This window comes from Triticum aestivum, chromosome 5D (genome assembly GCF_018294505.1).
Source record: "Triticum aestivum cultivar Chinese Spring chromosome 5D, IWGSC CS RefSeq v2.1, whole genome shotgun sequence".
Taxonomy (NCBI): domain Eukaryota; kingdom Viridiplantae; phylum Streptophyta; class Magnoliopsida; order Poales; family Poaceae; genus Triticum; species Triticum aestivum.
Genome location: NC_057808.1, coordinates 555,782,993 through 555,795,016, shown reverse-complemented (window position 1 = coordinate 555,795,016; position 12,024 = coordinate 555,782,993). Strand labels below are relative to the sequence as shown.

Sequence of the window (12,024 nt, the reverse complement as noted above, 5' to 3'; positions counted from 1 at the left end):
CCCCTTTGATCCCCACTGCCCGAGCGCGCTCGCCGCCGTTCCCGTCGTTCACACGGCCACCGTGCCCCAATCGCCACCTCGCCGTGTCATACGTCGTCGCCGCCCTCGACTACACCACCTCCGCCTCTCCGTTGAAGCTCGAAGCCACTGCAACGGCCTCCCCGAGCTCGTCTTCAACTTCGGACGCCGGCGACCCCCTCCTTCCCCGGCGCCGACCTGCTGCTCCTAAGCTCTCACCGGCCTCCGTGTGCCGCGCGGTGAGCCTCTTCCCCCCTCCTCCCCTGTCCTTTCTCTCTCGCGCGCCCCCTAGCTTCTTCCCCGCGCGCGCCCGAACGCCGCGCCGCGGAGCTCGCCACCGGCGGGTCTCCGGTGACCTTATGGTCACGGGCTCAAGCCCGTTGCACTCCCCACCTCGCATAGATGCCCCCCCAGCCCCTCCGCTTGCTCGATAGCCCGCCGTAGCCTCGTTTCCGTCGGGCACCCTGCGCGCCGCCGCCTCTGCCGCTCGCCGGCGCCGATTCCGGCCAAGTCCGGCGAAGCCCCGGCCACCCCTGGATGCGGCGCTGCGAGCCCTTTCGAATGGGTCTAGCCCCGCTCCTCCCCGAGCCCCGTAGCGCGATTCCGGCCAACTCCGGCGAGGGGCCGCCGCTGCTTTGGTCGCCGGAGTTGCTCCGGCGCCGGCCGCCGACGTGGCCGGCCTGGGGCCACCCCAGGGCCACTGCCAGTGGGCCCCGTGGGCCCCAGTTGACTGGGTTGACCCAGTCAACTGCTGACTGGGCAGGCCCAGCCACTCACATGCGGGCCCCGCCGCAAAAAAAAGGAAAAATGTTTTATAAATAAAAATAATTAATTAATCTAATCACTCACTGACAGGTGGGCCCAGTAGTTAATTAACTAAAAATTAATTAGTTTAATCTTCTGTTAACCCACTGTCTATGACAGGTGGGCCCCCCGTGTCAGTTTGACCAGTCAACCGGACTGTTGACCGCTGACGTCACTCATACGTCATGCTGGCGTCATATCCCTTTTCTGTTAATTAAATAATTCCAGAAATTCAAATAATCTTTGAAAATTCATATCTTTTAAACCGTAACTCGGATGAAAATGTTTTCTATATGAAAGTTGCTCAGAACGACGAGACGAATCCGAATACGAAGTCCGTTCGTCCACCACACCTCCCTAACCTATCGAACTAGCAACTTTCCCCCTCCGGTCCGTCTGTCCGAAAACGCGAAACATCGGGAATACCTCCCGGATGTCCCCCCCCTTCGCCGGTACCACCTACTGTCGCGTTAGGACACACCTAGCACCGCTCATTGTCATGTCACGCATCGTCATGCTTATGTTTGCATTGTATTTACTGTTTCTTCCCCCTCTTCTCTCCGGTAGACTACGAGACCGACACTGCTGCTGCCCAGTTCGACTACGGAGTCGACGACCCCTCCTACTTGCCAGAGCAACCAGGCAAGCCCCCCCCCCCTTGATCACCAGATATCGCCTATTCTTCTCTATACTGCTTGCATTAGAGTAGTGTAGCATGTTACTGTTTTCCGATATCCTATCCTGATGCATAGCCTATCCTTGCTACCACTGTTGTTACCTTTACCTGCAATCCTACATGCTTAGTATAGGATGCTAGATTTCCATCAGTGGCCCTACATTCTTGTCCGTCTGCTGTGCTATACTATCGGGCCATGATCACCTGGGCGGTGATCACGGGTATATACTTATATACTACATACATGACACATGTGATGACTAAAGTCGGGTCGGCTCGTAGGAGTACCCGCAAGTGGATCTTTGTGGCGGAGCGACAGGGCAGGTTGAGACCACCCAGGAGAGAGGTGGGCCTGGCCCTGGTCGGCGTTCGCGGATACTTAACACGCTTAACGAGATCTTGGTATTTGATCTGAGTCTGGCCATTTGGTCTATACGCACTAACCATCTACGCGGGAGTAGTTATGGGTATCCCGGCGTCGTGGTATCAGCCGAAGCCTTCTTGACGTCAGCGACTGAGTGGTGCGCGCCGGATTGGACTGGAACGCCACTAGGCTAGGTCTGCTTCCGGCCGCGTACACAACGTGCAGGTGTGCATAGGGCGATGGGCCCAGACCCCTGCGCGCATAGGGTTAGACCGGCGTGCTGACCGCTCTGTTGTGCTTAGGTGGGGCTGCGACGCGTTGATCTTACGAGGCCGGGCATGACCCAGAAAAGTGTGTCCGGCCAAATGGGATCGAGCGTGTTGGGTTATGTGGTGCACCCCTGCAGGGAAGTTTATCTATTCGAATAGCCGTGTCCCTCGGTAAAAGGACGGCCCGGAGTTGTACCTTGACCTTATGACAACTAGAACCGGATACTGAATAAAATACACCCTTCCAAGTGCCAGATACAACCCGGTGATCGCTCTCTAACAGGGCGACGAGGAGGGGATCGCCGGGTAGGATTATGCTATGCGATGTTACTTGGAGGACTTCAATCTACTCTCTTCTACATGCTGCAAGATGGAGATGACCAGAAGCGTAGTCTTCGACAGGACTAGCTATCCCCCTTTTATTCTGGCATTCTGCAGTTCAGTCCACTGATATGCCCCTTTACACATATACCCATGCATATGTAGTATAGCTCCTTGCTTGCGAGTACTTTGGATGAGTACTCACGGTTGCTTCTCTCCCTCTTTTCCCCCTTTTCTTTTCTATCTGGTTGTCACAACCAGATGTTGGAGCCCAGGAGCCAGACGCCACCATCGACGACGACACCTACGTCACTGGAGGTGCCTACTACTACGTGCAGGCCGCTGACGACGACCAGGAGTAGTTAGGAGGATCCCAGGCAGGAGGCCTGCGCCTCGTTCGATCTGTATCCCAGTTTGTGCTAGCCTTCTTAAGGCAAACTTGTTTAACTTATGTCTGTACTCAGATATTGTTGCTTCCGCTGACTCGTCTGTGATCGAGCACTTGTATTCGAGCCCTCGAGGCCCCTGGCTTGTATTATGATGCTTGTATGACTTATTTATGTTTTAGAGTTGTGTTGTGATATCTTCCCGTGAGTCCCTGATCTTGGTCGTACACATTTGCGTGCATGATTAGTGTACGGTCAAATCGGGGGCGTCACAGCCGCGCTACTTTCTGGTTCGAGAGGGGTCATCTCATCAAGTTCCACTTTCCTCCCACTTACTTCTTTCGAGAGAAACTCTTTCTCCAGAAAGGACCCGTTCTTGGCAACGAAGATCTTGCCTTCGGATCTGAGGTAGAAGGTATACCCAATGGTTTCCTTAGGGTATCCTATGAAGACGCATTTTTCCGACTTGGGTTCGAGCTTTTCAGGTTGAAGTTTCTTGACATAAGCATCGCATCCCCAAACTTTAAGAAACGACAGCTTAGGTTTCTTTCCAAACCATAATTCATACGGTGTCGTCTCAACGGATTTTGACGGAGCCCTATTTAAAGTGAATGCGGCAGTCTCTAAAGCATAACCCCAGAATGATAGCGGTAGATCGGTATGAGACATCATAGATTGCACCATATCCAATAGAGTGCGATTATGACGTTCGGACACACCATTACGCTGAGGTGTTCCAGGCGGCGTGAGTTGTGAAACAATTCCACATTTCCTTAAGTGTGTGCCAAATTCGTGACTCAAATATTCCCCTCCACGATCTGATCGTAAGAAGTTTATTTTCCTGTCACGTTGATTCTCAACCTCACTCTGAAATTCCTTTAACTTTTCAAAGGTCTCAGACTTGTGTTTCATTAAGTAGACATACCCATATCTACTCAAGTCATCAGTGAGGGTGAGAACATAACGATAGCCACCGCGAGCCTCAACGCTCATTGGACCGCACACATCAGTATGTATGATTTCCAATAAGTTGGTTGCTCGCTCCACTGTTCCGGAGAACGGAGTCTTGGTCATTTTGCCCATGAGGCATGGTTCGCACGTGTCAAATGATTCATAATCAAGAGACTCCAAAAGTCCATCTGCATGGAGTTTCTTCATGCGTTTGACACCAATGTGACCAAGGCGGCAGTGCCACAAGTATGTGGGACTATCATTATCAACCTTACATTTCTTGGCATTCACACTATGAATATGTGTAACATCACGTTCGAGATTCATTAAGAATAAACCATTGACCAGCGGGGCATGACCATAAAACACATCTCTCATATAAATAGAACAACCATTATTCTCGGATTTATATGGGTAGCCATCTCGCATTAAACGAGATCCAGATACAATGTTCATGCTCAAAGCTGGCACTAAATAACAATTATTGAGGTTTAAAACTAGTCCCGTAGGTAAATGTAGAGGTAGCGTGCCGACGGCAATCACATCGACCTTGGAACCATTCCCGACGCGCATCGTCACCTCGTCCTTCGCCAGTCTCCGCTTATTCCGCAGCTCCTGCTTTGAGTTACAAATATGAGCAACCGCGCCGGTATCAAAAACCCAGGAGCTACTACGAGCGCTGGTTAGGTACACATCTATAACATGTATATCACATATACCTTTGGTATTGCCGGCCTTCTTATCCGCTAAGTACTTGGGGCAGTTCCGCTTCCAGTGACTGTTTCCCTTGCAATAAAAGCACTCAGTCTCAGGCTTGGGTCCATTCTTTGTCTTCTTCCCGGCAGCTTGCTTACCGGGCGCGGCAACTCCCTTGCCGTCTTTCTTGAAGTTCTTCTTGCCCTTGCCTTTCTTGAACTTAGTGGTTTTATTCACCATCAACACTTGATGTTCCTTTTTGATCTCCACCTCCGCTGATTTCAGCATTGAATATACCTCAGGAATGGTCTTTTCCATCCCCTGCATATTGAAGTTCATCACAAAGCTCTTGTAGCTAGGTGGGAGCGACTGAAGGATTCTGTCAACGACCGCGTCATCCGGGAGATTAACTCCCAGCTGAGACAAGCGGTTGTGCAACCCAGACATTTTGAGTATGTGTTCGCTGACGGAACTATTCTCCTCCATCTTACAACTGCAGAACTTGTCAAAGACTTCATATCTCTCGACCCGGGCATGAGCTTGGAAAACCATTTTCAGCTCTTGGAACATCTCATATGCTCCGTGCTGCTCAAAACGCTTTTGGAGCCCCGGTTCTAAGCTGTAAAGCATGCCGCACTGAACCAGGGAGTAATCATCACTACGTGACTGCCAGGCGTTCAGAACGTCTTGAGTTGCTGGGAAAACAGGTGCATCACCTAGCGGTGCTTCAAGGACATATGCTTTCTTGGCAGCTATGAGGATAATCCTCAGGTTACGGACCCAGTCCGTGTAGTTGCTACCATCGTCTTTCAGTTTGGTTTTCTCTAGGAACGCGTTGAAGTTGAGGGCAACATTAGCGTGGGCCATTTGATCTACAAGACATATTGTAAAGGTTTTTAGACTAAGTTCATGATAATAAAGTTCATCTAATCAAATTATTAACGAACTCCCACTCAGACAGACATCCCTCTAGTCATCTAAGTGATACATGATCCGAGTCAACTAGGCCGTGCCCGATCATCACGTGAGACGGACTAGTCATCATCGGTGAACATCTTCATGTTGATCGTATCTGCTATACGACTCAGGTTCGACCTTTCGGTCTCTTGTGTTCCGAGGCCATGTCTGTACATGCTAGGCTCGTCAAGTCAACCTAAGTGTATTGCGTGTGTAAATCTGGCTTACACCCGTTGTATGCGAACGTTAGAACCTATCACACCCGATCATCACGTGGTGCTTCGGAACAACGAACCTTCGCAACGGTGCACAGTTAGGGGGAACACTTTCTTGAAATTTTAGCGAGGGATCATCTTATTTATGCTACCGTCGTTCTAAGCAAATAAGATGTAAAACATGATAAACATCACATGCAATCAAATAGTGACATGATATGGCCAATATCATTTTGCTCCTTTTGATCTCCATCTTCGGGGCGCCATGTTCATCATCGTCACCGGCATGACACCATGATCTCCATCATCATGATCTCCATCATCGTGTCTTCATGAAGTTGTCTCGCCAATTATTACTTCTACTACTATGGTTAACGGTTAGCAATAAAGTGAAGTATTTACATGACGTTTCAGTTGACACGCAGGTCATAAATAAATTAAGACAACTCCTAGGCTCCTGCCGGTTGTCATACTCATCGACATGCAAGTCGTGATTCCTATTACAAGAACATGATCAATCTCATACATCACATATATCATTCATCACATCCTTCTGGCCATATCACATCACATGACACTTGCTGCAAAAACAAGTTAGATGTCCTCTAATTGTTGTTGCAAATTTTTTAGGTGGCTGCTATAGGTTTCTAGCAAGAACGATTCTTACCTACGCCAAAACCACAACATGATATGCCAATTTCTATTTACCCTTCATAAGGACCCTTTTCATCGAATCCGATCCGACTAAAGTGGGAGAGACAGACACCCGCTAGCCACCTTATGCAACTAGTGCATGTCAGTCGGTGGAACCTGTCTCACGTAAGCGTACGTGTAAGGTCGGTCCGGGCCGCTTCATCCCACGATGCCGCCGAATCAAGATAAGACTAGTAACGGCAAGTAAATTGACAAAATCAACGCCCACAACAACTTGTGTTCTACTCGTGCATAGAAACTACGCATAAACCTGGCTCATGATGCCACTGTTGGGGATCGTAGCAGAAATTAAAATTTTCTACGCATCACCAAGATCAATCTATGGAGTTTACTAGCAACGAGAGGGGAGGAGTGCATCTACATACCCTTGTAGATCACGAGCGGAAGCGTTCAAGAGAACGGGGTTGATGGAGTCGTACTCGCCGTGATCCAAATCACCGGTGATCCAAGCGCCGAACGGACGGCACCTCCGCGTTCAACACACGTACGGAGCGGTGACGTCTCCCACGCCTTGATCCAGCAAGGAGGAGGGAGAGGTTGAGGAAGAAGGCTCCAACAGCAGCACGACGGCGTGGTGGTGGTGGAGTGACAGTTCTCCGGCAGAGCTTCGCCAAGCACACGCGGAGGAGGAGAGGTGTTGGGGAGGGGAGGGGCTGCGCCTTGGATGTGGTGCTGCAGCCCTCCCCTCACCCCTCTATTTATAGAGAGAAGGGGGAAGGGGGCCGGCCCCTCTAGATGGGATCTAGAGGGGGGGGCGGTGGCCAAGGGGGAGGTGGCTTGCCCCCCAAGCAGGGGGGGGGGCGCCCCCCTTTAGGGTTTCCCCCAAACCCTAGGCGCATGGGCCCTAGGGGGGTTGGCGCCCAGCCCACTAAGGGCTGGTTCCCTTCCACCTACAGCCCATAAGGCCCTCCGGGGCAGGTGGACCCTCCCGGTGGACCCCCGAAACCCCTCCGGTGGTCCCGGTACAATACCGGTATACCCCCGAATATTTCCGGTGACCGTATGGTGACTTCCCATATATAAATCTTTACCTCCGGACCATTCTGGAACTCCTTGTGACGTCCGGGATCTCATCCGGGACTCCGAACAACATTCGGTAATCACATACAAACCTTCCTTATAACCCTAGCGTCATCGAACCTTAAGTGTATAGACCCTACGGGTTCGGGAATCATGCAGACATGACTGAGACACCTCTCTAGCCAATAACCAACAGCGGGATCTGGATACCCATGTTGGCTCCCACATGTTCCACGATGATCTCATCGGATGAACCACAATGTCGAGGATTCAAGCAATCCCGTATACAATTCCCTTTGTCAATCGGTACGTTACTTGCCCGAGATTCGATCGTCGGATCCCAATACCTCGTTCAATCTCTTTACCGGCAAGTCACTTTACTCGTTCCGTAATGCATGACCCCGTGACTAACTACTTAGTCACATTGAGCTCATTATGATGATGCAATACCGAGTGGGCCCAGAGATACCTCTCCGTCATACGGAGTGACAAATCCCAGTCTCGATCCGAGCCAACCCAACAGACACTTTCGGAGATACCTGTAGTGCACCTTTATAGCCACCCAGTTACGTTGTGACGTTTGGTACACCCAAAGCATTCCTACGGTATCCGGGAGTTGCACGATCTCATGGTCTAAGGAAATGATACTTGACATTAGAAAAGCTTCAGCAAACGAACTACACGATCTAGTGCTATGCTTAGGATTGGGTCTTGTCCATCACATCATTCTCCTAATGATGTGATCCCGTTATCAATGACATCCAATGTCCATGGTCAGGAAACCGTAACCATCTATTGATCAACAAGCTAGTCAACTAGAGGCTCACTAGGGACATGTTATGGTCTATCTGTTCACACATGTATTACGATTTCCGGATAACACGATTATAGCATGAACAATAGACAATTATCATGAACAAGGAAATATAATAATAACCATTTTATTATTGCCTCTAGGGCATATTTCCAACAGATTGTTGGAATGGGAGAAGCACTTGTTCTTCTTGGACACATCTAACCTCAATGAGGCGCAAAAGGAGTATGTCAAGCTTGCCCGTGAAGAAGTCTTGATCCAAAAAAGAGCCATGATTCGTGCAATGGGTGGCGGTGGCCTTGGCGCTATGGGTGGTGGTGGCCTCGGCGCCATGGGTGGCGGTGGCCTTGGCGCCATGGGTGGCATGGGTGGCTTCGGAGGTACCGTGGGCGGTTTAGGTGCCATGGGAGGCATGGGTGGCTTTGGAGCACCCCCCGACGCTATGGCAGCCATGGGAGGCATGAGTTTTGCTTCTCTCATGGGAGGCATGGGTGCACCTCCGGCCGCCATGGGCGGAATGTCTTTTGATGTGCCTCCTCACACACATTCCCATGAAGATGCCGTTGAAGATCTTGCCAACACCGTCGGAGCTTCACGTGATGCGGTGCGCGATGAGGAGAGGGAGGAAGATTCATCTTCGGAGGCGGAAGAATCGTCTTCCGAAGATGAGGACGAGGATTGATGTGTCTTTCGTTTGTGTCTTGGACTTGGTTTGTATTTTGAACTTGGTTGGATGAACTTGTGGGCATGATTTTGAACTTGTGGGCATTAACTTTTATTCATCAACTTGTTTGTGCGAAAGTTTATATGTCATGTTCATTGCATTTTGAATGTTTCAAATTCATTTTGTGTCCAAAATGCCATATATGCAATGCCCCGGCGAGTCGCGCGCGCTGCATTTTTTGCGCACTGCTGGAGCGGCGCGCGCGCTGCATTTTAGCGCGGCTGTTGGAGCCAGCGCTGGCGGCCGCGCAAAACCAGGCGAACGGCGCCGGCAAACTAGTTTTTAGCGCGCGGCACGAAGCGCGGCTGTTGGAGATGCTTTAAGTAAGAGCATCTACGACCACAAGTACCAAAACCATCCTCTAAGCACCTGCGGACGCGTCCGGGTGCGTTCACGGACAGTGATCGGATAGCATAGAAAAACGCTCACCGCATTCATGTATCTCAAACTTCATAGTTTATACCTCAAATCCATACAAGCCATGCAGATTAAAAACCTGTACTACGTAGGAATCTTATTACTAATCGTCGGAGATGTCCACGATCTTTGTGCGCGGCTCCGAGTAGATGGGCAACTGTGACGGTCTGCCGCGTGCGGCATGCGGCAGCTTCGGCTCGTCATTGAACGCACTAGAGGTGAAGAGCTCGTCGATCTACTAAAAAAAATAGCTTGTCGATTTTCGCCCTCTGCTGCTGGATGAAGCGCTAATTGGCCTGCATATAGGCCTCATCCTGGATGGACTCTGGGATGTCGGTCTGCTCTGCTATCTTCTCCGCCTGGACGACCTCGAACTCTGCCATGGCGTCCTCCATGGCGAAGCCTGCAGCCGGCTCTGCTTCCTCCTCCGGATCTGCCCCCTTCTCCTCCTCCTCCTCCTCTGGATCCGCCCCTTCCATGGGCTGGGGGTCCTGCTCTGCCTCTGGTTGATGCAGCCCCTTCTCTGCCTCCTCCTCCTCCGGCTCCGGCGAATCCGGAGGCAGGCTAGCTACGACACGAGCAGCACGCCTTGCCCGGATCCCCTCCTCGAGCTGCAGCCGATGTTCTAGCGTCAACATGGCGTAGGTGGTGATCCTTTGTCGGACCATGGCTAGTGGCTACGATGAGAGCGGATGGAAGTTGGCAGCGCGGGTGGGAAGAGAGGAAAGCAATGGGGACGACAAGGGTTCCTCGGGCGGCAAGCCGGAGCGGCGCGGAGCAGAGGAGGCACCCGTCGGACCAACGATCGCTTTGTGTCCCCACGTGGGTCCTTGCGGTCAGTCCGACGTGGCGCCCGCGTCCGGGCGTCTCAATATCCGCCTCAGATATGGGCCTGTATGATGAGTGCCAACTAGAATAATCAGGTTCATTGGTAATTTTTTAGATGGTTTTCTTCTTCACAATGTATAATAGTTTTAGATTGTTTTCTCTAAAACTATGGGGTCAATTGACCCCACAGATTACATGTAGAGTCGTTGGGAGTGTCGATCGGCCGGGGCGTTTGGGCCAGATGTGGGGCGTCCAGTTGGGTGCCAAATTTCCGTCCGGATAGTGACTGGTTATAGGGTCCGGTTGTAGATGATCTAAGTGTATTAATCTGTGAATCATCTTCGATCCTGAGAAAAAAAATGGCCATGAAGCTTCCGCTGTGACCTGCCCACCTGTGTTGGCTTGTGGTTTGCTCACTGCCGCCTACTCCATATAACCCGCCATAGCGCCGTTCAGCCTCATCATCGGCGATGGATTCTGTGGCCGTCGTGGCGGTGCCGTTCCCGGTGCAGGGCCACCTCAACCAGATGCTACACCTGTCGCTGCAGCTCGCGTCCCGCGGCCTGGACGTGCACTACGCCGCGCCCGCGCAGCACCTCCGGCAGGCGCGCGCGCGTGCACGGCTGGGCCGAGGACGCGCTCCAGTCCATCCACTTCCACGACCTCGGCATCTCCAGCTACGTCTCGCCGCCTCCAGACCCCACCGCCGACTCGCCCTTCCCGTCACACCTCATGCCCCTCTTCAACGTCTACATCGCCGGCGCGCGCGCTCCGCTCTCCGGCTCCTGCCGCCGCCGCGTAGTCGTGGTGCACGACCGCATCAACGCCTTCGCCTCCGAGGAGGCGGCGCGGCTGCCCAACGCCGAGGCGTTCGGGCTGCACTGCCTGGCCCTGTCGATGCTCGTCGGGAGAATGGACGCCGGCCACCGGCTGCTGCGTGAGACCGGCCTGGCCTTCCGCGCCGTCGAGCACTGCGCGACCAAGGAGTTCGTGGAGTTCGCCGGCCGGGCCAGGCCGTCGAAACAGATCTCGCCTGGTGCCGGCATCCTGGCAAACACGTGCCGCGCTCTCGAGGGCGATTTCATCGACGTTGTCGCCGGGCACCTGGCCGCCGACGGCAAGAAGCTCTTCGCCGTCGGGCCGTTAAACCCGCTGCTCCACCACGCCAGCGCGCCGGAGCAGAGCGAGCGGCGGCACGAGTGCCTGAACTGGCTCGACGAGCAGCCCCCGGCGTCGGTGCTCTACGTGTCCTTCGGCACCACGTCGTCTCTGCGAGCGGAGCAAATCGAGGAGCTCGCGGCCGCGCTGCGCGGCAGCAGACAACGCTTCATCTGGGTGCTGCGCGACGCCGACCGCGGCGACATATTCGCGGAGGCCGGCGGCGAGAGCCGCGGCCGCCACGGGAAGATGCTGTCGGAGTTCACCAGGCACACCCAAGGGACTGGGCTGGTGATCACCGGGTGGGCGCCGCAGCTGGAGATCCTAGCGCACAGCGCCATGGCGGCGTTCATGAGCCACTGTGGCTGGAACTCGACCGTGGAGAGCCTGAGCCACGGCCGGCCGATTCTCGCCTGCCCATGCACTGCGACCAGCCGTGGGACGCGGAGCTTGTCTGCAACTACCTCAAGGCCGGCATCCTCGTGCGTCCATGGGAGAAGCACGGCGAGGTGATCACGGCGAAGGCCATCCAGGAAGTGATCGAGGAGGCCATGCTCTCTGACAAGGGAATGGCCGTGCGGCAACGGGCCAGGGTGCTCGGGGATGCCGTCCGCGGCTCCGTGGTGGGCGCAAGGACCTGGATGATTTCACTGCGTACATCACCGATAATCCTACATCAACGGACAAACAAC

At 53.1% G+C, this 12,024-nt stretch overlaps 1 pseudogene; it reads left to right on the top strand.

Moving 5' to 3' along the window:
• Nucleotides 1-10,591: 10,591 nt before the first annotated feature.
• LOC123121212 (putative cis-zeatin O-glucosyltransferase) lies at nucleotides 10,592-12,017 on the top strand (annotated as a pseudogene).
• The last annotated feature ends 7 nt before the right edge of the window (nucleotides 12,018-12,024 follow it).